Source organism: Catharus ustulatus, chromosome Z, assembly GCF_009819885.2.
Source record: "Catharus ustulatus isolate bCatUst1 chromosome Z, bCatUst1.pri.v2, whole genome shotgun sequence".
NCBI lineage: Eukaryota > Metazoa > Chordata > Aves > Passeriformes > Turdidae > Catharus > Catharus ustulatus.
The window spans coordinates 52,534,933-52,562,506 of NC_046262.2; the positions used below are offsets into that span (position 1 = coordinate 52,534,933).

At 35.5% G+C, this 27,574-nt stretch overlaps 1 protein-coding gene across 1 annotated transcript in view; it reads left to right on the forward strand.

The window, feature by feature from the left end:
• PRR16 (proline rich 16) overlaps positions 1 to 27,574 on the forward strand; it is a 420,408-nt gene that overhangs the window by 234,694 nt on the left and 158,140 nt on the right. Inside the window, exon 3 of the transcript XR_004420667.1 lies at positions 17,046 to 17,134. The gene's annotated coding sequence lies outside the window, so the exon portion shown is untranslated. The remainder of the gene's footprint in view (positions 1 to 17,045; positions 17,135 to 27,574) is intronic.

Genomic DNA, 27,574 nt, shown 5'->3' on the forward strand with positions numbered 1-27,574 from the left:
ATCATGTTTCATATTCCTGAAAAATGCAAGTAGTAATTTCACAATTATAAGCCGCACTGACGATAAACCGCATCTCCGGGTGTTGGTAACTTTTCATTCTTTGTCCATATATAAGCCGCACCTGATTATAAGCCTCAAGTTACGATACAGAGTGTGATAAAAGGTATCTATTCTATCACCATCTGTTGAGGGTGGGGACAGTGATCCTTATCTCCATGGGAGATATTATCTACTAATGGGCCATCCATTGAAACCAGGTGGGGCAGTGTTCTTTATCTTTTCACAACCCATCCTTCCTGTAGCGAGTCATTTTCTGCTAATGGCCATTGAGTCCCACTGTGTGACTGATAAAATTACTGCATCCCATTGGGAGTTACTCCAGCCAGGAGGAAGAGCCCAACATTTCTTACCAAGATAAAAACAGAGGTTTTTGACACTAAAGTATCCCCTTTCTCCACTGGACTCCAGAGGAAAACCAGATTTCTGCACATCACCACTGGACCTTTAAAGGGAAACTGCATCTTCTGCAGGAGCACTGCTTCAACTGAATCACATCTGTCACTGCAGGAGGATGCAGCCACCATTTAATGGGACTGCTACCAACACCCTGCTTGATGGGCTGTCAGGTTGTACTCTGACTTTGTCAGGGTTTGGAGTTTGTTTGTTTCTTTGTAGTACTGTATTTCCTGCCTTTCTCAGCAGACACCTGTCCTCCAAACTAAAACAGCAACTTTTTGTTCTTTGTCCATATATAAGCCGCACCTGATTATAAGCTGCACTTCGGGTTCGGACCAAAATTTTAGTCAAAACGGTGTGGTTTATAATCGTGAAATTACTGTAATTGTTGGATATATAAATTCTTTTCTAGTTTAGTTAACCTGGATCTATGTAAACACTGCAAATCAGCACGGCTTTCAAAAGTAGAAGTGGATTAAAAAAAATGTAAAGATGTATGTATATCCATTGTTTTCTGACTGGTACAATATCTGGAAGATGCTTTTTTTCTCCCTGCATGCTTCAAATCTTTTTAGCAGTGCTTACACATCAGGCCCAGAGAAATGTCCTTGTCTAGGTAATATAAATTTATTTAACCTTCAGTAACAAACCACAAAACAAGCAGGAACAAGTTTGGCAGGAGATGGAGGAGCGAGGGGTGAAGGAAGAAAGAAGTAAAAAAAAAATCTTAAACATGGAGTAAATGAGGACATAGATTTTAAAAAATACTCTCCTATTATAGCAACATGCTGACTCTTCACTGCTGCCTGAAGCTGCTTTCAATTCTTATTTTAAAAGTCATCATTAAGCAACTAAAAAGTCAAGAAATTTTATATCTGAAGCATATTTTGTCATAAACAACTCTCAAATTAAATTCAAGAGAATTTCCATTAATTAATTATCTTTATGTGAAATAAGTTTAGCTTTAAAGGCCTGTAAAAAATAGTAGAAAAAGATAGGAAAATATGTAAACATTCATAAATTAATGTAATGAAGGATATCTTATGACATTGTATCATATCTCTCTCAAAAAATATTCATGGAATTCATAAGGCAATTGTGAGAATTAATGTTTTTCACACTACTGTGTTCTTCAAGTGCTGAGTTCACTTTTTCATCCAGAGGCAGAATATTATTTTCATGTCATTCCTGGGCAATGATTATCTGGGTCTGCTTTAAGCTTAATTTCACGAGGAAAGAATCTGTGTAGGAACCATTACTGAGAGAATTTTTCTTAAGAATTAATTCTGAAGATTATATATTTAAGGAGATTTATGATTTGAAAGTTTTAGTTCTATTTCATGTTTGATACATAGTCTGCCAAAACTGCTGAATCATGTACTGGTTGTATTTACCTGAACATCTTATTTTCTGGCTCTCTTTAGCACTACATCAACACATAATGAATAGAGAAAACATAAGTCAATACTACAGGGAGACATCTCTCACTACTTTTGTTTCCACAGATTTGATTATAAAGCCTATAGCTTTCATTTTATATAGCGCATATTAAAATTATATTGACAAAGACTACTAGCCTTTTTTCTTGTCTTGGAGATAAATTTGTTTGGTCTAAGTTAATAATACCACCAACTTGCAGGACAATGAACTAAAGATGACTTCTACCAAATAGTTTTGTACGAGTGCTGTTACAGTTTGAAACTGGATTTTTCTATATCCAGTTCAGTGTCTGTTATGGTTGGCCTCTTTTATTTTCATAACAATAAAGTTTGGTGGTATATATGTATTTTATAACTACAGAGTAATGTCAACATGAATCAGCATGTCTGTTTAAGAGATACCACAACCTTTTTCTTGGCTGCTGTGACAACAACAACAGCAGCAACTACCATAAATTCCAAATTGCAGTCCAGCAGAGCAGACTGATTATGAGCAATAATCTTAAATACAGAACAGAAGCTACATGTCCAGACTAACACGACTCAAGTGAATCCCTAGACGAAATGCAGGTATGCTCTAGCCTATCTGATTTTGCTTAAGTTATAATTAATAGACCTATCTAATATACTGACATGACTTTGGGATTAATGGCATTCAGAAATCTCCTCATGGGGGTAGAGTGAACTAGAGTAAGAAAGGAAAGCAGTATTTATGTAATATTCTATAATTAAATATCAAGGTTATTTATCATAGTAATTGGCTTTCTGAAAAGCTTGTTGTTTGAGTACTTTGTTGCCATCATAGCTTCTCCACAACTCTTCATTCTTATTAAATGCAAAATTACTTTTCTGGTCTATTTTATGTTTGGCCGTAACAGTAAGCATAGCATGCTGAGAGAAAAGGGGAAAGAATGAGAAAGGAACAAAATACTTGCACTTTAAGCTTCTAATTGACAGCAGTTGTAATGTGTGTAGAAAACTCTCCCTTTCACCAAGTAAAAATTTTTAAAATGCAGAATGAGAACCCAGCTTTGATTCAGCTAAAGGGGTCCACAATTATCCACTGGTACCCTTATAGCTAAGCATTAGCCCTACAAATAACTGCTGACATTCAAGCACAGATTGGCACAGACACTGATTTTTTCCAATGGCGCTGATCAGTGCTGCACATACATGAAAGTCTAGTTTGATTGCTATAGTTCCAAAGTCAGCCATCATTTATGTCTAGATTGAGGATATAATGTTCTACATTGAAGTGGTAGGGAACAGCTGCTGGGACTTGTGACCGTATCTGCCTGACCTATTTAGAGCAGGCAACTGTTTCACAAAATGGAGCTTTCTTTGCTGCTTTTGATTCATTCATGGAGTATATTGGTTCTGAAAAAATGCTTGTTATTTGCAATTTGAGAGTGGGGGGTTTAGTAGTTTCTTTTTTTTTTTTCCTTCCATTTGCTTTTTTTTTCCCTGATTGCTAATTTTTTGTTTGGTTTTTCTTTTCCCCAAATCATAAGGGCAAAACCACCTCATAAACATGTTAAAATCTACTCACTGCAATTATATGCATAATTTTTTATGTGTTAATTCAACTGAAAGTGGATATAAGGATAACATAGTACATTTGTCTTCTGCTTCAATTATTTATAAAATCGCATTTTCAGTCTTTTGCAAATATTTCAAACAAAATTTTCTTCTGGGTGAATATTCTGAAATGTCTACTAAATGCTTTGGTACTCGCTAAAAAATGCAGTGCAGGTATCTTCAGCTTACAACTTGAGAAAGTAAATGTGGTTACGGTTGTGGCAATGTTCTCTTAGTCACTGAAGTGCCAGTGAATTTGGATAACATTACTATTGTAACTGATTATTTCTTTTTACAAGTTTTTAATTAATTAAAAAAGACCCTCCCTAATTTTTTTAATCAGTACCTAAAATGCTCTAAAATTTGCTCATGCATGGCACTAGGCTTTCAGGAAGACAAAATTGTGAATGGATTAAATTGTGTGGTGAATTGCTTCTGACCGTTTCTACTTTCTAGGAGAATGGTAGAGATTTGTATGCAACAGAGGTTACAGAAAACAGACCTTCTTGTAGTAAAACATTTTCTTTGTGCTCTCCACAATATTTTTGATAATTTTTTTGTTAAATTTCTTCAAAAGCAAAACTAAAGCATGTCTTGCAAATAACACATCTCTAAGAAAGATATTGCTTTAACATAATAAAAATAGACGACAGAGATTTTTTTTATTGTTTAAAATCCAGAGAAAATTTTCAAGCACCAAGCATCAGATTTAACAAATGCAAACTGGATATTTAACTGTCTATTTTAGGTATATATTTAGCTTGTGCTGAGAGCTACCATCCCCACAGGTTTCTCTGCAGCATCTATTAACATTTCTGCTTTATTTTCCTTTTGCTGGGGAATGCATATCTTGTTTGTAAGGAGGAAAAAATTACTCCAGGCACAGCTAAGATGCTGTCACAAGAATGCCTTTCTGAGTGGGTCCAGAGCAATGCAAGAGGCAGATGGAGTGTTAATATTTTTAAGGTGCAGATTGTCCCTCCCTCCACCTCTCCTCACGTTTTAGTCTTTTTCCCAAAGTCTTAATCTGGAATATTTTATCATGGGTTGATACAGTGCAACTATATGAATTCCTGTAAGGGACATTTTCAGATAAATTAATTTCATTCCAACAGTTGCGTGGTATACTAGAACCAGAAAGAACTGGTTTGACAAAGATCTAATTTATTGAAGTAGTAGTGATTCTATTGCATGCCAGAAAAATCTTAATTTCTTATTTGGGGTCCACGAATTAAGTGACATACACAAAATAAACTGATTACGTGGTTTCATAAGAAGTATTAAGTGCCTAGACTAAGCTTTTCCAAGATTCAATGCACAATTATATGAACAATGCTCCATTCATCCTCTGAGTATTCAATACAGTTCATTAACAGAAAATGTTACTGTTCTACTCTAGCACATAGTTAAGTTGTTAGGTCTGTGAAAGGAAAAAAAAATCATTGCAAAGAGAGTAACCTGTGCAGAAATACAACTTTTAAATAGACATTCAGGGTAATTTATAAAACATATATTCTTTTGCAACTGCTTATTATTTTATGCCTTATATCTTTGGATTCTGAGTATTAGATTTTACTGCACTAGTGGAAGATGTTCAATTGTGTATGGTCAAACTACATCCTGTTTGTTACAAATTTTCCTATTTTACTGCAGAAATTACTGCCCTTCTGTTTTATGTAGGCATGGTAAAAACTTATGGAGAGGAAAAAAAAGTCTTCTTGAATTTTGTACTCTGTCATCTGAGAGTTGAGGGGTTCAGTTTGCCAGGAGTTAGAGATTACAAGCAGGAGAGAGTGTTTTGTGGAATGCAGTAGAAGAGGGAATTGAACTCTGAAATAAAGGAAGGTGGAAGATTGTCTTACTATACCCATACTTAGCACAAATACTGCCATTTCCTTTCTCAATTTTTATTGCTGAAGCATTCTACTTATACACACCAGCTGGATTATCTGCAGGGAAAACAGCAAAAAACCGGAAGGCTGATGACTAAGGAATAGACACAAAACATTAGACTTACCAAGTTACAGAGCCTGTAACAACTGCAACACACAGTCTGTATGAAGAGTATATTTTTTTTTACTATAACACTTTTTGTTAATGCATTTGTGCCATTATAATTCGATGACTAAGGAAAAGAGGGATATATTAAAAATCACAAGAATATGGAGGTTCATATCCAACACCAAAGCACAAGAAGCAGGATTAGTCTTGAGAGGATAGACTTACCCTTCTATAACAAATGAAGATCTTTTTTCAGTACAACTGAGTAAACTATTGGATTGGTCATGTTCTTGTCACTGAAAATACCCAGCAGTACTTGTAGAGACTACCCGAGCACAGTCACCTTCAATTTCCTTTTAAGGTATTCCATTTTATTTTCCTTGTTTAGATTTTTCTACTTCATGATGTTTACTATAAACACCAGCAATACGATACTTTAGTGTTCTAATGGTGCTTACTGTGAGTTAAAAGTTCTGTTTCTGGCTCGTGCATGTTTACAACTGTATCATGAATTCTCAACACTGAAAATTCAGTACGGCTCTATCAAGGAAATGAGGATCTAAATATTTCATAAGCTACAAAGAAAAGGAAAGTCATCTCCATTTTCTGATAATCAAAGGGTGACTGGGAAACATTAAAATAGTAAGAAATAATTGTTCTTTTAGTTCAACCTGGTTGTGATACTGATAGGATAAAATAGCCCTTTTTGTTGATCTGTCTAATTGTTATGTTGAAAGAAAACATTTCCTATGTTTTCAGTGCTTGCACTTCTCCCAGAGTTTTCTCATGCCTTCTGCCCAAAACATTCACCATTTTATAGGAGGAATCATACAGAAGTACTGCCTCTTTTGAAGGCATCACCTGATGAATGGCAAAAACCATCACACTTCATTAATATCTAATTCAATTTATACTTCAGATTATCACTCTTTTGCATGTCTCATACATAGATTCTTTTAATGGTGTTGGGTAACTGGGTAATTATTGAAGTCCCACTCATATCCACAATTTCTCTACTAAACTGCATCCTAATAAATTACCTGGAACTTTATTAACTGGAAAGGCTATGGGATTTCCAATTTATTTTTCAGCAATCTAAACAATGTGAAACTTAGTATGTTAAGAGGACAGGAACAGGACACAGGCCTGTATACATTCCAGTATGGTAGGAACTGAGATTGTTCAACCCAGAGCGACTGTACGGAGCTGAAACCATATTTGACCAGATGAAATAGTACCTCTAACCCTGTTAGAAATAGTACTGTTAACCCTGTTACTCCCACAGTTTTACCAGCCAAGGATGGGCAATACCAAATTAGAGTTCAGGAGTGACAGTACTAAAACTGACAAAGCGCTTTAACAAACCCTGTCCAAGCAGTCTGTGTGGCTACATGCCTACAGAATCATAGAATCACAGAATATCCTGAATTGGGATGGACCCACAAGGATCACAAAGTCCAGCTCCTGGCCCCGCACAGAACAGCTTCAAGAATCACACCACGTAATAAGAGCGTTGTCCAAACATTTCTTGAACTCTGGAAAGCATTCACTTCTCCAATATTTTCTGGCTTGAGATTTGGCATTTGCTTTTCTTTTTCCAATAAATGTTAGTATAATAGCATACTAGTCTGCTTTTTCTCTAATTCAGTGTATCAATTGCATTTTCTTTTTCCATTCTAATTATCCTGGAACAGAGTTACCTATTGTTAAACTAATATAATAAAACCATAAACTTCTCTATTATGTACTATACTGTATTCAATACCAAAAGATTCAATTCTACCATGAAATCTGAGTATTTCAAATTGGTGCAAAAAATATTTCAGAGGAACACTTGCCCCAGAAATATATTTCTTCTATGATATTGGCAAAAGATATAGAACCACCAGCTTAGAAAATGTTTAATATAACACTTTACATATCCAAAAACTTGCACTGAAAAATCAGAAGGAATGAAAGTCAAAGCAAAAAACACCAAAATCTAAGATATAAAAGCTTATTATCATTTGACTAACATCCACTACCCACACCAGCAGAAGTTAGTATGCTAAAGAAGCATGTGGTTGGGTTTTTTAAGCCTTTGCCAAAATAAACTTACAACTAGAAGTACCCACAGACTTCTAGGAGTCTGCTGACATCAAGTTACAGGCTACTGTTATATTTATAGATAACCTAAGAAATATTTTTTTGGAAGAAGCTGCTAGGAGACAAAATGTGCAGGAATACATACTTTCCCTTGAAAAATTCTGTGGGTAATTTTAATTTATGTTTGAAACTCTTTTAAAAATGGCAAATTTTTCTTGCATGAAGTAATGTGTCCTGTACATGCCAATGTCCACCATTCCTGTCCATAGGATTCAGTATGTCCTGGTAAGGATTTCTTTTTGCATGAATGAGACTAGGGATGGCTCCCTTCTTCTGTGTCATTGTCCTGCATTCTCTGCATTTGAGAGTGTACTTCTCTTATATTGGTCGCCCTTTCATATGATGGAATAGAATTTACAATAATTTCACGATTATAAGCCACACCATTTTGACTAAAGTTTTGGTCTGTATGTGGAAGTGCGGTTTGTATTCCAGAGTAGCTTATATATGAACAATGTTCAGAAATTTTCCAACTCAGAAGTGAGAGCCCGCAGCAGCCCCGAGCCGAGCCAGAGACTGCGCGGCCCCGGCAGTGGGGCGGCACTACTGATCTGAGTCCATGATAGTTCTCTGCATGTTTTCGGTGTTTTCAGTCTTGTGCAGCTGCAAGGCTCCCCATCCACCTGGCTCCCCGCCCACCTACGTGGCTGCCCAGCTCCCTGCCTGCCCGGCTCCCCACCTGCCTGCATGGCTGCCCAGCATCTCACCCACCCGTGTGGCTGCCCAGCTCTCCGGCCGTTGGGCTCCTCATCCGCCTGTGTGGCTGCCTGACTCCCTGCCCGCCCTGCTCCCTGCCCGCCCGCATGGCTGCCCGGCTCCCCACCCACTCATGCGGCTGCCCGGCTCTCCAGCCGCCCGGCTCCTCACCCACCCGGTTCCCCACCTGCCCGCCCAGCTACCCACCTGCCTGTGCTCAGCTGAGTGGCTGTTTACAGACAATGCAGATTGATTGGAAATGCTTGTAAAATGACCACACTATTGTTCGTATGTTTTCCCCCTTGTTAATAAAACTTGCAGGGTACGCTGCCGCAGCTATTGTCTGTATCTTTGTTTGCTTGGAAATAATGTTTCCAAGGTCGGCACCTACCAGTAAACCCCGTGATCCCGCAATTCTGTTACTGATTGGCAAATTTGTGAAAGTTCGCTGCGAACAAAAGTGTGGCTTATAATCAGGTGCGGCTTATATACTGCTAAAGACCTAAACGTTGCCGACACCCGGACATGTGGCTTATAATCAGGTGTGGCTTATAATCGTGAAATTACCCCAAACCGATTTTCCTGAACCTCAGCCCTGAAACCCTTACTCATCTAAACTTAGATATGTAAAACAAATATTCCCTATTAATCTATTTTATCTGAGGAAGGAGAATAAATTTTTTAAATAATGAAATAAAATAATTTATTGAACTCTTTTGCAATTCCCAAGGGGAATGAAATCTGTCAAACATGATGTGAGGGATTTCCTTGGTGACAATGGTATCCATAGTAAGAATCCTTGGAGATTTGGCTTTAGGTTGATTCAATGAATCTCTCCATCTGATTTTGCTTTCCACACAAATAAAGTTCTGTATGTCCAATATCTAACAAACGTCTTTGCTTCTAACCACGAGAAAATTACTTCTAAGCTATTTTTTTTCAATAAAATGCTTGAGTTCATTAAAAAAATCTAAAGTAGCTATTTTTCTGCCTGTTCCTGTCCATGTAATGCTGCCCAAAGTAATCCCTTCTGGATAAAATGGTCAGGCAGCTGTTTCTGCTGGCACTTGTTTCAGGTAGTTGGGAGAAATTCTGTAGTATCTTTGATTTATTTCCTCTCCAATCCTTTTCAGCTTCCTGCAATTCAAGCTTAAGTTTTGTTATTGAGTGTCTGGTAACAGTGATATTTATTCACAGTTCCTTTATTTTGTTATGTTACGCCTAATTTATGGCAACTGATAAGAGGTAAATGCATCTAAGCCACACATTTTGTTCAACAGTGAATTTTTGCCTTGGCTGTCCTGCTTAGAAGAGCTTTAATTTATTCAGTGTCACTTCCTTCCACAATGATTTGTAAATGGCTATCAGTGTTCCAAAGATCTATTATTTAAAAGGTGCTTCTTTAAAAGGATCAGCTGTCCTTTACCTCAGTTGCTGCCATACTCGGTGGTTTTTGCCTTGTCTTTTCTTCTTCACTTTACTTTGTGTTAGGTCTTCCTCAAATAAATTAATTTTTTTTCCCTATCCTTCTGGGATCTAATTTTTATTGAACACTTGATATTGTTTAGCAAAAAACTTTCTGTTCATAACTATTTAGAAAGCTTTATCTTTGATTTCGTATCTAGAAGGTCTCAAATTCCCTCATCAGTTCATTCTTTCTGCAACTCTCTTTAATGTCAAATTATTTTAAATTAAGTTTGAAAAACCCCAAACAAGCAAATAAGAAAACCCCAACAACTAAACAAACAACTAAACAGAAACACAAATCCAAACAAAACTCCCTCCAACAAACGAAAAACACCCAACCAAAACAAAAATGAAAATGTTACTAATTTACTTTTTACTGACAAAACAAAAAATTCTTCCTCAGTGGAGGACTCCTTTAACCTGTCCTCCTAAAGCAGTATGGTTCATTCAACGATACTCTCTTGTCCTCTTGACAACAAAATAAAAAATTCTCACTTAAAAGAAATTTTTAAGATTTTCCTCTCTTATGCAACTCAAAAGATTAATTAAAAAAACTCAGAGTAATTAGTCCCATCAGGACTGCCTCTTGTGTCGTCACCTGAAACAGGTAGCTGCCAAGTGTAGTAGTAGGCAAAAAAGCTGATTAATTCAAACCAGTTACAGAACAAACACACTGCCACTTACTCATCAAAAAAAAAGGAGACAGGTGGCAGTCAGGGTGTGAGGAGGTGTGTAAAAGCTGGTAAAGAGTTGCCCTGAGAAAAGGGAGAAATTTGTGTGTTGGGAAAATGTGGGAGACACAGTTCTGTAGATGGACAGACTTGGCTTCTCTACTTGTGGAGTTATTTGGGGTTTAGCTGTGAAGTTTATTATCCATGTTAAGTGTTCCACTTTCTGTTCTTTGCAATTTTTGTCTTCTTCAGTAAGAAAGCAGGTAAGCTTGGGAAAAACAGGAGGTGAGGTAAGATGTAGTCCTTATCGTGAAAGTAAAAACAAATCAAATGTGAAGTGATCATAAGAGAAGGGAAAGGATAGGCGATAAAAATTAAATTAAAAACAATAGAGAATATATAAATCCAATATATGATAACCAGCTGATCTACCGTGCTTCAGAAAGTTGACTTTTATGAGACTGACAGAAATTTTTCATTAGGAATATAGTCTTTTCTATCTGCAAGTGTAAAGGCATGATAACCAAACTATTGAAATTCCCCTTAGGATACTGACAGTTCTATATTTTTTAATAGTGGTTTCTTTGAAGTTATTTAGTAGAAGTGACTTTTTATACAAAATTTTTAGGACAAGAATAGTGTAGGTACCATAAATTACATAATTTTTCATCTAGTAGGAAAGTAACAGCTGAGAAAAGAAAATTAATTTTTAACTTATGTTATGGCATTACTCCAGAATAAAAAAAATCTTTTAGTGAATATTCATTGTGTTGGATGAACAAAACATTGAAAATTTTTGCTATATGCAATTCAACAGACAAAGGAAAAAATCTGTTCTCTTGAGATTTAAAACAAAATTTAAGAAGTCTATTGCTGCAAACCATGGACCAGCTAATCAAAATATTGGTTTTGTGCAGATAGGTCTGAGCATATAATTATTGTTATGATTGCTATGACTTGAAAATGAACACTGAAAAGCACAAAGGCTAGAAACATTAGTGTTACTTGGCAACCTACGTTTCACTGACTTTTAAAATTATGCAGATAGCATTTCATTGGTTTGGTTTAAAAAACAGAAGACACAAACCTCTCTTCGGTGTGGTTTCTACCATTGTATGATGTACGTTAATTACAAGAATATGCATCTGAGTAATCTCATTTTGCTGCTCTTATCTGTACACTTACAAAAGAGTAAAGGATATGTGAATGTAATGATGGGACTTCAGATGCAAAATCTTGGATTCTTTTTTCCGTCTCTCTTCCAAGCCCTCACTGGCACAGCTCTCACATCCACAGTCAGATGCCAAGATAAGGCTCCAGGTTGAAGATGTGACTGCTATTGCCATGGGTAAAGCTACAATCAGAGACATTTTTTACCTTAGAAATAGGCTGGATAGAACTGAAGAATGAAAGAGGCAGGAATGACACATGGTTGTACAGTTATCTCAATGTGGTACCATGCACCAGCTTGTAACCCTGAAAACAATCTAATGCTCCTAATGCCTCTTTCTAACTTGCAAATTTCAGTCAAGGTAAAAGACCAATAAGCCGGACTTCTCCCTGATGTATCATGGGCTAGATTTCAAGCAATTTCAGAGCTAATTAACGGAACCACTCCTTGCCACCCCTGGGTATTTCTGTTATTTCAAGACCTCTACCAGAGCCACCTCACTTGTAATTTCTTGACATAACTTTTTCAGAACACAAGCAAAACCAGTTGAGTAATTTAGCTCAGTGAAGAACAAAACTTTCCTAGTCATAATGTGTCTAAACATTTCAGACATTTCCTCCTAGGTTTCAGACTTCTTATATTCTTCTGGACTACAATTCTAAGCCCACCACCCAGGAACTAGCAATTATAATTTTGCGTGGTTGTTACTTGCATGAGATCTAGTGATCTACTATTTTCCTCAATGGCTTGTGCCTTCTTCCACACTTTTAACGTATTTTAAGCATTTAAAGGTGGAAAGTTTGTGAGAAACACATAAATGTTAAACATTTGCTTTGCTTCTCCATTCCTAACGAAATTTGTCACACTGCAGATTTTCTTGTGATTGAATTCTAATTTTATGGCAACTAATCAGAATTTTTCCCATGATTTCTCAAATACATATTCATTATTGGATGCTTTGGGAGGTTTTCAGAGCAAGATGTCGTATGATGTCTTATATGAAAAACACTGATGGACTTTGGTTTTGGGGTTTGCATTTAATAAAACTTGATGGCTTGGCAACTTTGCTGCAGTTATTTCAGCTGTAATGATTCCTCTCCAGTCATAAATGATCAGTAACTGCGGTGTCCAAATGCATTTCATCTCTATATATTTTTTTCTCTTTTCAGGAGTTTTCCTTAAGAATTATAATTAAATTTAAATATACTCAATGTTTTGATATGCCCATCTTTATATTTTCTGATGTTTCAACCACAAAATCATGTAAGATTAAAAGATATAATTTATTAATCTGAATGAATTGATAAGTGCCTTTCTACGTACCAGGCACTTGTCCACTCAATTTATATGTGAGGAAAAGCTCAAAAGATTAGTTAAAACTACATTCAGTCTAATTTGCTTAGAAGATTCATTCATGTGTTATAACATTTTATCAATATTATCCCAACTCTGGGTAATTCAAAGACCTGTCTTATGACAAACTACTCTTACAATTTAAAAAAAAAAAAAAAAGATAATTTCTCTTTTAAAATATTTTGCTGTAAAAATAACCCTTCCATTTTTATAAATGCAACTTTTATTTGAGGATGCATAAATAAATTTGCTAGCCGCAGAAAATCTCTTTCAGCAGAATATTTTTTCACAATTTCCAGATGTAGTGAAAAGATCACAACAATAAAAGTTTCCAAAAATTTCCATGCCATTTTCTCCAATCATACCTCAATCCTGTGTCACACATTTCCTATTTAAACGCAACATGGAAGGTAATTTCACTCTACAATTTTATGGTTATTAATATTGAATTTAAAGCATACATTTTTATTCTTAAACCTCAATTTCAAAAAATAATAAACATTTTGGGTTCAGCTCTGATTACATATAGGAAGAGAGGATAACACGATTATTACCACATCCAGTACTACACCTGAACAAAGTAAAATGTGCCACATTTTTCAATATTATTACATTTCCAATCCTCTCATGAAATTTATGTCATTCCCCTATCATATTCAGACAAATATTCATATGCAAAGGCAGACACCTGCTTAGTAAAAGGTCTTCTCTAGTCCTTTGAGAACTTAGAGATATACTCCTATAGATTAAAATATACCCGATGGAAATATCAGAATTTCCTTTTCCAGTTTTCAAGGATTTCTAAAGAAAGACCTGCTAACTTATGAATTTCAGAAAAATTTAAAATTTTTTCATCACTTTGGCACTCTACTGCTCAAAGTAAGAGAGGTCCTGGTAAAAATCTAAGTGATTTCTTCTTTTACATAAATTGTATGAAGAATATATGTGTCCTTTTCATTTTGGTAAAATACAAATAAATTGAAATAAAAAAGAATGTATTATAGTGAAAGAGCTATTCACTAAAAATGGCAAGGAACATATTACTCCAATGTGCTAAAACTGAGTTTGGACTACTGCAGTTCATAAAACAATGAAAAGAAAAAAATACTTTGTTTTTTTATGATAGTATTGTAAAGATTTTTGCAAACCCTCTGCAATTACCTTCAAAGACATTTTGACCCAGGAAAGAAAATAAATAAAAACAAGAAAAAGCATTTTCAGAATAGTGTGGATGTCAAGTTTATTTTGCTTAGCAGAGAATTCATAGGTCTGCTGTTTAGGAGCAGTCTGAGAGCTTTAAAGAAGGCATTGTTACGCTATATTTTCGAGCACTACTGCCTTAGGAAAAGATGAGTGTGAGAGGAATTTTAGTATGAGGGCAAGGGAGTAAATGTCATTTCTAAGTGGCTAAATGTCCTGCTGTGCTGGAGAGATGACAGTACCAGACACTAATGCAGACCTAATGTTGTTGTAGGCATCAGTATTTTCCAGAGCTATTGTTTGTCTATTTACAGTCATAGTCTTAACTGACTGGTTGCCCCAAATTCATTTAAAATGTATGAGTGATGAATTTTACAGAATTCTATGAAAGGCTAAAAAAACCTAAGATTTGTAAAGTGCCAAAGGATTTCAAGGTCTGAAGCAAAAGCGTGCATTTTAAAATCTGCCATGTTAAGGCCGTTATTTGAAAGGCTGAGGTCCTCCAGCAGAAAGAGCATTTAATTTATTAAAGACCAGTACAAGCACACACACAAACTGACAAGGACACTCAATATACACTTTTTTACTTTCCATATTGGCTTGTACTCCGGCAAGTAAGCCAATAATATCATTTTATATAATATTACATTATATAATTTCTAGAATGACTTGTTTTAAACGGAAACATTTAATATCAGCTTCAAAGTCATAGTAAGACTCTAAACATTTTTCTCTTGTAATAACCTTTCAATTATAGTGTGCTAATGGGGCATTTAGCTTCAAATGCTAGCATCTGATAGCATGATAAAGCAGGAGCGAAATAAGAAATTCAAGGTTTGCTTATAAGAGACGATAATTTGACTCAGTGTGTCATTTGGCCGAATGGTGTATCTTCTGGCAATTGTGTGAGTTTCTTCTTTCCCAAAGAAGTCTCCTTTTTGGACTTTTCCCATTGTCAACATGAAGGTTCAGAGCTGAACAAACAGACATGTTTGCACGTGAGATAGGAGCTAAGAACTAAAGTGGTTTTGTAGCACTCTATGTCTTCATCCCTCTTCCAAGGAGCCACAGTAGTCTTTACTGCTCAGTCTCTTTAGCTATAAATATTTGTCATTCCTTCATGCAGACTTGCATCGGAATTTCAAAGATGAGTAGAAAGGACAAAAGACTACCCAAGGCTGAATATATAGACATTGAAAATATTGAAGACATTGCTGTTGTCCTAGTTTTAAACTCACTACCCTTGGTATGTTCAAAAGAGCCAGAAAGATTGAAGTAGCCATTAAAGTAGAAGTAAGCATGCTTAAAATGTTTCATCAGAACAGAAATTATATCTTCTGAATGTTGCCCTTTTCTACATTACTATAAATTTGAGCAGAGACTGCAAGCTCAGAGAAGAAAAATTATCTGCTTTTCCTCATCTGACTTAAAATTTTTACAGAACATTTAGCACATGATGTTTTACCAAAGGTCTTTACAGATCAAATTTTTTGTGATTTAACCAAGTCACTTACTCCTCTCAGCAGGCTGAGAGAAACTATTTGGAAAGTAAAAGTGAGAAGAGTTTTATAGGTAAAGCAAAAGGTGTGGGCACAAACTAAACAAAACAATAAATTAATTGACTACTTCCCATAGGTAGGTGGGTATTCAGCCACCTCCAGGAAAGACATGTTCCATCACTTTGAAGAGGGACTGGGGAAGAAGAGCATCATAATTCCATACCTCCTCCCTCCTTTGGCTCACAGGTCTTGATTTTCAGCAGTTTTGTATGGGGCAGGACATTCCTTTGGTCACTTGGGGTCACTTGTCCAGCTGTGTCCCTTCCAGCCTCTTGTGTGCACCATCTGCTCACTCGTGGGGCAGCATGTGCATGTGCTGAATATGTGAGAAGCCGAAAAGGTCTGGATGCTGTGCAAGCACTGCCCAGGAATAATGAAACCATCCCTGACCTAGCAATACTCTTTTCAGCAGATATCCAGACATGGAACTATAGGAGCTACTATGAATAAATTTAACTCTGTTCCCAACTAAACCACTACAAAAACCACTATATATTTTTCACTGTAAAGAAAAATCACTTGAGGATGTTCTTTAAGATGTTTGTTGTGGAAATGTATTTTCTGGGAGTCTGTAGAAGCCAAGCGTATTACTTGGTCCCTGCAAAAAGGAGTTAATAAAAGTCAACCTGTCCCTGCAAAATATTGGTGGAAAATTTTTGCATTGTCTTCCATGATGTCTGATTAGTATTTTTCTAATTTGACTGATAAGATCATTGACATTTTTTCAGTTTAAAGGATTTTGGGTAGTATTTTGATTCATGTTAATGCGAACATATATTTGCAGAATATATGTGCATGTGAAAGGCACACAATATTTTTACAAAGAAGTATTTGAATTGTTGGAAGGCATGAGTGAATGCAACTAATTATTCATGTATGAGCTTATATTGTAATAATCTTTGAGCCTCTACTATATTTAAGGAAGCAATCTGTGAATATACTGTGATGAGTTTTAGAAATTCTGTTGTATTTGAAATGCATTAAGTTTATTCTCCACATGCTTGCTTAAGTGATAAATGGCCTGCTATTACTGAGTTCTAAAATAAATCAGCCTAATATGTTTTCTTTGCAGTGTATTTCAATATTAACGTATTTTTATGTCACCTCTATGATTTCATGGTACATTATCTTCTGTTAAGCCTTGCAACCAATAAATGCTTCTCAGAAAAACCCTGCTGTTTTTTCCTTAGAACTGTAATAGTACTGCTTGGAAGGGTCTTCCAGAGGCTACCGTGTGCCACCCCAAACTTCAAACAAGATTGCCAATATATGAGTAGGTAATTTATACTTTTTTTTTTTTTTTTGGTAGCTGAACCTAGGAAAACATCCAGACAGAAGATATGTCGCGTTTTTGGAAAACCAATTCCAGTGCTACTCTGTCTTCCCTGTAGTCACAAGGTACCTCTTACTTTCTCATATTCTTAAAAGACGTAAATGTTATGCCAATATACAAACACAAAAACTGCCTAAACCCTTTCCCTCACTACCCTGTAAATTTAAAGTCCATAGACTTTTATCCAAACAGCATTCCTCAACAGAAATGGCAAATTCCCATAATGTTGATATGTTACTCTATGATGAAATCACAGAACATATCAATTCTGATTTAAGATTATTTCAGGAAGTTAATAAACATTTTTAATAGGGAATACTAAAATCAATTACCAGAATCATTACATATAGGAGTCACCAACACAGTCTGATTTTCGTACAAGTGTTGAATCTGATTAGAAGTTACACACAGCTAACAGGATTGGTATACTTTAACTTTTTAGATTACCCTGTTAAAAAAATTTCAGTGGATGGATTGGTATGAGTAGATTTTTCTTTATTCAAAACAAATGCACAGAGACATGCCTCAGCAAAGTTACATTACACAGAAAAATTAAGGAAAGTTCTCCTCTTCAACCATCTCCTGTGTCTGGACCTTCTTAAGTTCTGTGCCAGATCATCCCTCCCTCACAAATTATTGCTACTGAGCAATAGCAATTAGAATTTTATCTCCAAATAATAGTGATTTTATAGCACTGTCATAAGCCATTGACATTACAACAAAGAGCAGAATACAATTAGAAAGATCTCAGCATGTTCTTGCCTTCTGTTTATGAACATATGTATCTTTTACTAATGGACTGTAAGTTGAAGAGACTGCCAGTATTTCCTCAATAATGAAAATGAGATTAGGGAGTTGGTCATAAAACAAGTTCATTAACGTATTCTTTTACTTGCAACACTTTTGTGTGTAAGATAGTGATAAATTACTTTAAATCTGTTGTATTACGTCTCCTTTAGCTATGCACTGATGTCAATAATTCTAAATCTGCAAACTCTGTGTCCCACATTGTAGGTAAAATTACCCATACTTCTACTACCGAAAAGAAATAAAAAATAATTTTCACTGACAATATTTGAGTTTATAACTGAGGTTGCACCTTTTCTCATCTGTGCTAATGATCTAGAATAAAAGTTTTATTCAGTAGACGGAAAAAATATTTGCACATCTTAGAGAGTATATTCACGATCATAAGCCGCACCCTTTTGACTGAAATTTTGGCCCCAACCCGGAAGTGTGGCTTATAATCCGGAGCGGCCAATATATGAACAAAAGTTCAGAAATTTGCCAACCCAGAAGTGTGAGCCCGCAGCAACCCCGAGCAAAGCCCACCCCGTCCCGAGTGGGGTGAGGGCCGCCCCTGGTAGCTGTGGGGGAGTGGGGCTGGAGCCGGCGGCAGCGGGGGAGGGGGCAGCTGAGCCAGGCTGGGGCAGCTCCCCAGCAGCAGCAGGGGAGCCGGGCTGAGTCTGCACGGCCCGGAGCCAAGCCAGTAAACCCCACGATCCCACGATTCTGTTACTAATAGGCAACTTTGTGAAAGTTGCACCCGGATCCTCACGGTGAATGAAAGTGAAGCTTATAATCTGGTGTAGTTTATATATGGAGGAAGAATGAAATGTTGCTGACACCCCGGAAGTGCGGTTTATAATCAGGTGCGGCTTGTAATTGTGAAATTACCGTAATTATTCCAGTATATCCTCTTATTCCAGTAGAACATTATGCTGGGCTTTTTAAGTGGGATGGACAAAGCTTTGGCAAAGAGACCTGAAAAAATATTAAGAATTACAAAAGTCTTAAAATATAGGACTGCTAAGACCAGCAGTGGCACTGAAATACTGTACTATTCACTGAAATGATAATGAGCAGCCAAACTAAAGAGTCATTTATGAATCTGCTTCATGTTTTTCTATTAGACTTTTCAAAATTTGTTTTTAAAGGAAAGCTGCTGAAATGGAAATGTCACTGCTCCACAGTCTGTGATGAGACATATGCTGGGGTTTGGTAATACAATGAACACTTCTCACAGGGAGAGAAATTACAGAATGGGCTCTCTATTAACCTTACAGAACCACTACAGAAAATAAACAAAATGGTTTTTGGAGAGTATTAAAGACTAATCAATATTTAAAAATTTACAAAACCACAAAAAAAAAAAAGGCTGGTGACTTTACGCTTTCATTTTCAATTTTCTTTCTTTTCTTTGTTTTAGAACTAAACGAAATCCCATCCATAATCATTTTTCTTCAGAATAAATTGCCAAAATATTTTTATGAACTTGGTATGGGTACCATACGACACTCTTATTGTTTTTTGTGAATACAAAATATGCAAAAGAAACAAGAGGCATAGGAAAGTATTAGCTCACTATTCAGTGCATACAAGGTAATATAAGGTAATAAACCATTCTGTTTTGCTCAGCTTTAAAGCAGATGTTGATTCTTTCATTGTAGGCTTGCCTAGACTGATTCTTCAGAGTCCTTAGCCTTCAAATGTTAAAGCATGTAAATTCTGACATGCAACTTGCTGAGAACATGTTGCCTGGCACTCTGAAATTGCTTTTGGGCCCTGAAAATGTTCTGAAATTTTCTACATAGCCAGCAACACAGTAAACCAATAATCCAAAAGATCCATAAAGGGTGAAAACTGCAAGAAAAATATGTTTGCATTAATTTTAATTGCAGTAATAAAGTGGCATTTTTCCACTAGAAAAATTATTAGATAAGGGGACTGAATATGTCACAGATAGTATTTCTTATTATGAGCATTCACTGAAAATTTCCCCTGACTAGTTATATTATTTCTAACAGAAAATTACCAAGATTATATTGTTAATCACATGAATTTGAAAGTACAGATAATAAAAAGTTATAACTTCTGTTCCATAACATTTTTTTAAAAGTGTGGAAATCATTATATTTCAGGAGAGAAAAGTGTAGCTTTTCCTTGTCTTTGTTTCATAGTATATTTATCTTTTTTAAAAAGAAATCAAGTTACATTTAAAAAACACAAACCAAAACATAATAACTTACACTTTTGAAGTTCTAATGCAGAGATCAAACTGAGATATAACACTCACAAATCTTAAATTACTAATCTTGCAAGGCATGTGACACGGGATTGCCAAAGACTTATGCTCCAGGAGTAAACTTTTAAACACTGGCATAAATGTAGATTTTCTGATTTTCAACTTTTGCATGTTGATAGTAAACACACATTACAGAGACAGTAATTATAGCAGATATATGCACTGAAGAAACTTGCACAAGAGCATGCTTATATTGCAGGTAAAAAGGCAGGTTTATAAAGTCAATCTCCCTTGAAGGCTACTGAAGCACACATCTTCAGTTCATAGTAGAGTTCAAAAATATATTTTTCAGAGCATTTTTGACCTGAATAATTCAAAAGCATTATGAAATCCTGCTTTGTGTTACATATGAATGATGTGTCAGGAATACCACTGTAGAGGATTTTCCTTTGCCTTTGATTTCAGTGGCTGTCTGTCAAAATATACTTCCTCACTTGTTACATTTTTCTACATTGTCGTTTTACTGGAGAAAGGTTCTTTACTCCTGGAGTCTGATCTTTTAGAAACTGTCACATTAAGCAGAACCCTCTGCCTTGTGAGACTAGAAATTTGAATTTAAATTTCTATTGGATATTCCTTAAACGTTGGCTTAAATTTTGTACAATTGCTGTAGAGTTCATTTCAGAAAAGTAGCTGTATGATGTTATAGTCTTGCAGAAGAGATCTGAATTTGCTTCATGGGTTGCAGGGTGGATATCTGCTCCAGAGTGGTCCTTAATGGGCTTCAGTGGGACAACTGGGGGTTTAGGGCAATCTCAGCTCTGCACCTGGAGCACCTGCTCCTCCTCCTTCATCATGATCTTGGCGCCTGAAGAATCATGTCCCTCATGTTTTCCTCACTTCTCTCTCACAGCCACTGCACACTTTTTACCCTTTCTTACATATGTTAACGCAGAGCCACTACCAGCACTGCTGATGGAGCTGTGTTTGGCCAGCATGGGCCACATTTTGAAGCCAGTTGGTGCTGGGTTAGTTCAACACAGGGGTAGCTCCTGGTGTCTACTTACATAGGTCATCCCTGCAAACCTTCCTGCCCATTCACCGCATACCAAAATCTTGCTACACAAACTCAGTTGAGAACCTGCTCTTCCCTTTTGTCTGCCCCATCTCTTGAAGATTAAGAGGATGGATATAAGTAACAAAGATGTGGCTGCTCTAGTCGCTTAACAGGTCAGTCAAGTGTGAACTTCCCCTAAGGACAACCATCATCAGTTGGCTGATTGTCTCACAGAAACAGAGATATCCTGTGGGTGACAGTGGTTCAGAGAACTGTAATCAACGTCGTTGTCTGGTAAGCACCCATGCCAGTTTGGCAGCTGAGACAGAAGTATCAATGCCATGTAGAGTTCAAACTGGGTTTGTTGTTTCTGTTCAGCTGTGAAGGTGATGACTGATGAGGGGCAGTGGCTTAGAGGCTGTAGCTTTGCACTATTACAAGTAGAGGGTGTGAATGAGCAAATAGTTTGGAACAGTTTCCTGTCCTGTCTCAAGCTGGGAAAGAGGCTTGTTTCAATGCAGTGCTGTCCCCACTTCTCCACCCCTTCCTATATTTGAGTAGTTGCAATCTCTTTTACTTGTAGGTTTTTGAGTGGCAATCTTTGAACCACAGTAGGAATGAGAAGGAATATATTATTAATATGTAAAGAGAGAAAACAGATTACATCCTCAGAAAAATGAACAAGAGTGAATGTCTTAGTGCTAACTTACTGGTAGAGGCAATTTTATAATGGTTTAGTGATTCTTTTCTTTTCTAATTTAGAGTCCTTCAGACAGAATCTGTTGACTTCCAGTATCTTTATGGAAACTAATTTGTAAAATAATCTGAAGCAAGCCTGTATCTTGGTTGTAAGGGAAATCTATGGCACAAAGTGCAGATCCCTTCTTCAGATTAATCACATTTTCGTTAACAAATCCTGCAACTGAAGTTCATTGAGAGTGTGGGGAGAAAATAAAAATAAATGTTTTAGATTTTTTTTTTCTTCCCAGTAGTCTTGACAAATGAAATGCAGTGGATATACAACCTTATTCTTGAAACTTTACAAAGAAATCCAGAAAGTGTTAATCAGTTGAGAACTGGGAGCTACTCCTCCCTAACTGCTGTCTTTCAAAGAGTGGTGCCTCAAAGATTTTGTATGCCACATTTAGTGATGTACAAAAAAGACAAAATTCTTTTTAGGTTTCTTTATCCTTCCCAAAGAGGAAATTCTGGAAATAAAAAAGGTAAAGAAAATGGCATCTAAACCACCCTTAGCTTACATTATGACTTAGAGAAGAATTGCTCCTTAAATATCAGTGACTTGAATTTAGCTGTACTTTAGTACTATAGCGTAACAAGGAGAAATCTGTCATTCCAAGTAGCTTCAAGACTACCAGTAAATGACTGCAGGAATAGGGTTATTTTCTAACATCTGGTTATTATAACAATGGGCAGAAAAGCCAATGTATTGCTGAGTTTCCTAAATTTACTCTTGCTTTATTCAAAAAGCATGGAGCTAAATGCTGGACTTGAAAGGATTTCTCTGACCCATTAATTTAACTATGAAATTTTATATTTTCTTGGGCACTTAATCCCATTGTGTTTCAGTTCCCATCTAGAGAGAATTTTGATAGCTTATTGAGTTTCTATTAAGTTGAAAAAGTAGTTTGTGAAAATGTCAGAAAAAGAGTAGGTGAACCATAACACTACATACATAAAGAAAACCATAGGATTAATTTATGGAATTATTTTCCTGGATCAGTTTGATTAGCCAATGAAATCTTTAGGTTGAGGGATTTTTTTTCAATTTGTCAAGGTCTCAGGTTTTGATTTTACTGCATTGTGCCAGCTGTCATGTAGGACATGTATACTTCAATTAGGTTCCCTTTGATAGCATATTGTTATATGTCTTGTGCCTTTAGAAGTGCTAATCCATTTTTTCTTTGTTTTAATATAATCTGTGTGAATATGATTCTTTCTTTCAAGTCTTAGTTTTTTGGAGGTTTTTTTCTGCTTATGCTTTGTACCTGTATCTCACTATTCCCACTACAAAAGGAGGACTTGATAGATGAATTGCAATATATTATTTGCTTGGATTTGAGGAAAATTTTATTTTTCTTTTTTCTATTGCATCCTATCCCAGATGTATGCTTTTGTAGCTGCAATTATTTGGTTAAGAGGAGAACAAGAACAAAAAAGACCTCAGGGTGTGCTGTTTTGTCCAAAATTATCATCTCAGTGTGACATTTGATGCAATACAGATGGTACTGGAGACCTACATGGTCACAAATACGGCTATATAATAATTTCTATTGCTTTGGCTATTTATTTATTTCTTAATTTCTACTAGGAGCTGTGGAGAGATGAAGTTTTATGCTAGCATATTTTACTACCCAATTTTAACTACTGTTTCCATGGAGACTTCTTCCACTTCGGCACTTTCACAATTATTGGTTTTAATACGCTACCGAGACAGCAACATCTACCAATACAGAATAACTGGGAGGGAAGATAAAGATAAATTGAATGGTGCCCAGACAAAAACAGGATCATGGTTTTCTTCTCAGCAGTGGGTTTCAAATTTGCGTTTCAGGATTAGGATTTCTGGGTTTTGCTGAATAAATAAATAAATAAATAAATAAATAAATCACATTTTACCCTTTGCAAAGATTCCTTTAAATAACTTTAAGCATTTTGAAATGACAGCTGCTTGACATCTTATTTCATTATCTTGTTTCATGATCTGCAATTAAATTGGGTCCCTTTGCTTTGTTTTTAGTGAAATTGAAATAAATAACAAAAGGCAAGGGAGATCTATAGTCCTCCCTTTTTATAAGATACTAACAAAAATTAAGTTAATGTGTTCTTTCCATAGAAAAGTAGGAGGTAGTTTTGCCAACACTAATGCTGGAAGACATTTTCTTGAACAATAACAGTCAGTCATGTGTCTAAGATATTTATTTCATCTTTCTAAGAAGATGAAAGGAATGTTTAATGATTAACCCTGCTTTCTGTCACTGTTTTATGCTGTGATTTCACATACTGTTTGAATAAGCAGATTTGTTTGGGTTTTTTGTTTTTTTTAGTTAAAACTCTCAGGGTTTTTTGTTTGTTTCATTTTCATTTGGCCCATTATGGAGGATCATTAACTTTACTAAAAGGTCAGTAATACAATTTTTTTACATTTGGGGGAGTGGGGAAGGTGTAAGTGCACAACTATTTTCTGTGAAAGTGTACCCCCTTTTCTTAACATCCTTCTACATCCTTTATGTTTTTATATACCTCTTTAAAAAAGAGATGGGTTTTATGTTTATATTTTACCTTCCTCTACTTTATTTGATTCAACACACATTTTTGATCAGTTTTATTTTCCTTGTCACACAAAGGAAGATTGTGTAAAAATTATGCTCTAGAGTAAAGTTGCTACAAATACTTTCAAACTTGGTTGCATCAGATTAGCATGCTGGTGCTGTTTGGGATGGCTCACTGGTCTCTATAAAATGCAAGCTGTAAACTGAAAGACAAAATTAGCAACCCACTAGCATCTTCAGTTTTGCTGCTTTAGCACCAATTATGCACAATTTATGTGTATGCAGATAAAAATCAGATAAATGCTGTTTAATTTTAAATAGCTATTAAAATTAAAACTTGAGCAGTGAGACATTGAAATGTTCCATTGTTTAAGTTAGTTAAGTTAGCATTATTTTTTAAATATATATCATGCCGCATAAAAATACAAATTCTTTACTGAGGTTTTTAGGGTTCAAACTAGAAAAAGATTATGTATGCATCTCAAAATAGTAAAATAAATAATCCCCCCTGTTTTGAAACTCCATACAATGTAACAGAAATTACTCAGTTTTCTTTTCTCCTACTGAGTGCTAATTTAATCTCTTCAAATTAATTCAGACTCATAGTTTTGGAAAAAAACTTTCTTTTTGGTATTGTTTTAATAAAATCATTAGAATAATGAATAAAGATGATAGGTCAATAGTCCTTTACGCTTTCTTGTGAAAACTATTTTTAAGATTAAAATTTGTTTTTTATCTGGTCTGAAAAAAAATCAGAGTAATATTCTACTTTGATATTTTGCATTGGTTTTTATAAAACAATATAAAATTATTTTTATAAGAATGAAACATAGAAGGAAGATGAAAATTGCGTGAAAATAGGTGGGGGACACTACTGGGACAATCTCTGGGGAAGACAGCCAGGGGATGCCCTGGGGTGGCCAGTAGCAAGGAATCCACAACAGAACTCACCTTAGCCCTTTATTGCAAATAAAATGCCACATTTTTGGAATTTTATATTTTTATTTTTTATAGAATGCTCAGCTAAACTCAGGAAAGAGGTGCAGGGTTTGAGTGAATGGCTCAATGTGTGTTTGACTGTAGATCAAAGGTAACTCGTTACAACACAGAAACATTTCTGTCCCTTAAAACAAAACAAGCGAAATGAAAAACTCTTTCCTTGAAAAATGAAAAAAAACCTAAATGTGAAAAGCACATTATCAAAATGTTGGAACTGAAAGTAAGACATGAGTAAGGAAAAAGTGATTTTTCTCACCTCTACTCACAAGATTCTCTACTTTGAAGAAAGCTTTATCAGACTGAATCATTTGTATTCGCAAATAGGACATACATTAGGTCCTGATCATCAGTGTCCAAATAATCAATGGCAGAAGGTTTATGCTCTCTTTCCCAGTGGTGGGGACGCTGGGTTTGCTCTACACATACAGCTGTGTGCGTGGGAGGTTGAGTCCTTTCATTGTGGCTGTACAGGTTAAAGTGCAGGAGCTAAGGATTTGTCTGGATAAATTATTTATGTGCTCCAAACATGCAGGTCATTAAATTAAAGAAAAAACACTGTTTGTTTCATGTAGGGTTTTATTCAGTTCGGAAAAAAAAATCCATAGGGCTACTTTGTTCATGCCGTGTTTCAGTCAATTGTTTCCTATATAGCTTTATTTGTGGTTTTCATTTCTTAGATGAATATTATTGATGTTTGGGAAACATTAACAAGATAGAAAAAAAAGGGATTATTATTACCATATTTACATTTTGATTTAAAAAGCAATGATTTTAATGCTTATTTTAAGTTTCACTATGACCTTGGCAAAAATAATATCTTCAAAGGTTTTCAAGTGCATGAAGAGAGTATTTTTTTTGTCGTTCTAAGGATTCTGATGTGGTACACCTATAATTTTGGCAATAATTCTTCTCGTTACTTCAAACAGTGTAAAACACTAAAAATTTGTAAACGCCTGTATACTGCTGTATAATTTCAATCCAAAGCTACTTTGAATTTAAATCATTTTATTTTGATGAAGAACAAAGAAATGCTTTTTGTCCTTCCACATGGAAGTAGTATGAGTAGAGTTAGTTGCAATTGACATCTTTCTTCAGCATATATGTACAACGTCTCCAAACCAGGCTGACCTAAATGTGCAAAACCCTTTTAAATGAGATTTGACAATTTACTGGAAGGAAGGAATTTCTATCCCATCAATAACACAATCTTCAAATTTTACTTTTACATATTTGGAGAATGGGGAATTAAAAAAATGGAATGCAGAGCATGGCTGGACTGAAAAAAGTGGTGAGAAGCATTATCTAGTGCAAACTGGTTTGCAATATTTCCTTTATTTCTAGATAATATAACCCAGAATAAGAAAGAAACTTGCATTTTCATTCATTTAAATAAGCCTTTTTACAGGATAGAGAGATAATTCTATTATTTGGGACAGAATAAAAAATGTTAGAGTATTCTAAATTAACAGGCCAAAGGCATTTTCAGTCCCAATTTTTTGATCCACGGAGATGGCAGAAAAGAATGATAGAATGCTTGGTGAGTTTCCCACCCATCTCACAGACTTACATCCTGCCCATATTTTGCAGCTTTGCCCACAGGAGACTGTGGGAAACAGTTTTGAACACTTTGATGAAGGCCAGGCAAACAGTATTGACTGCTCTTCTCATACCTACAGAATGTGTAATGGCATTGTACAGTGTGACCAGGTCAGTCTTAGACTTTCTAAAAAAAGTGTTTTTTCTTATTCTCAGAAATGGTTCTAATATTTTTGTTTGTTTGCTCAAATAGTAGGTTTTCAGCTATTTGTGGAATTTAAAAGGTCATTTCTTTACTGTTTTTCAACTGAAAAAATATTTTTGTTTGCGCATTGCAAAGAATTTTCCTGTTTTTCCTTCAAGTTTTCAGTAATTCTCAGTTTTGAATACTAATCAATGTGCATTGTAAATTTATAATGTTGAAACACTATCTGTATGCTATCAGAAGATGACTAATTTCACTATGAAAGTGTCACAGGTGTGATCAAATATATTTTTAATATATTATAACTTTCTACTCCACTCACTGTTGTTTTCTTAGTGTCATATTTGTTTTTCCTAGTAATAGAAAAATAGAAAAATTGAATTAATTCCTCTG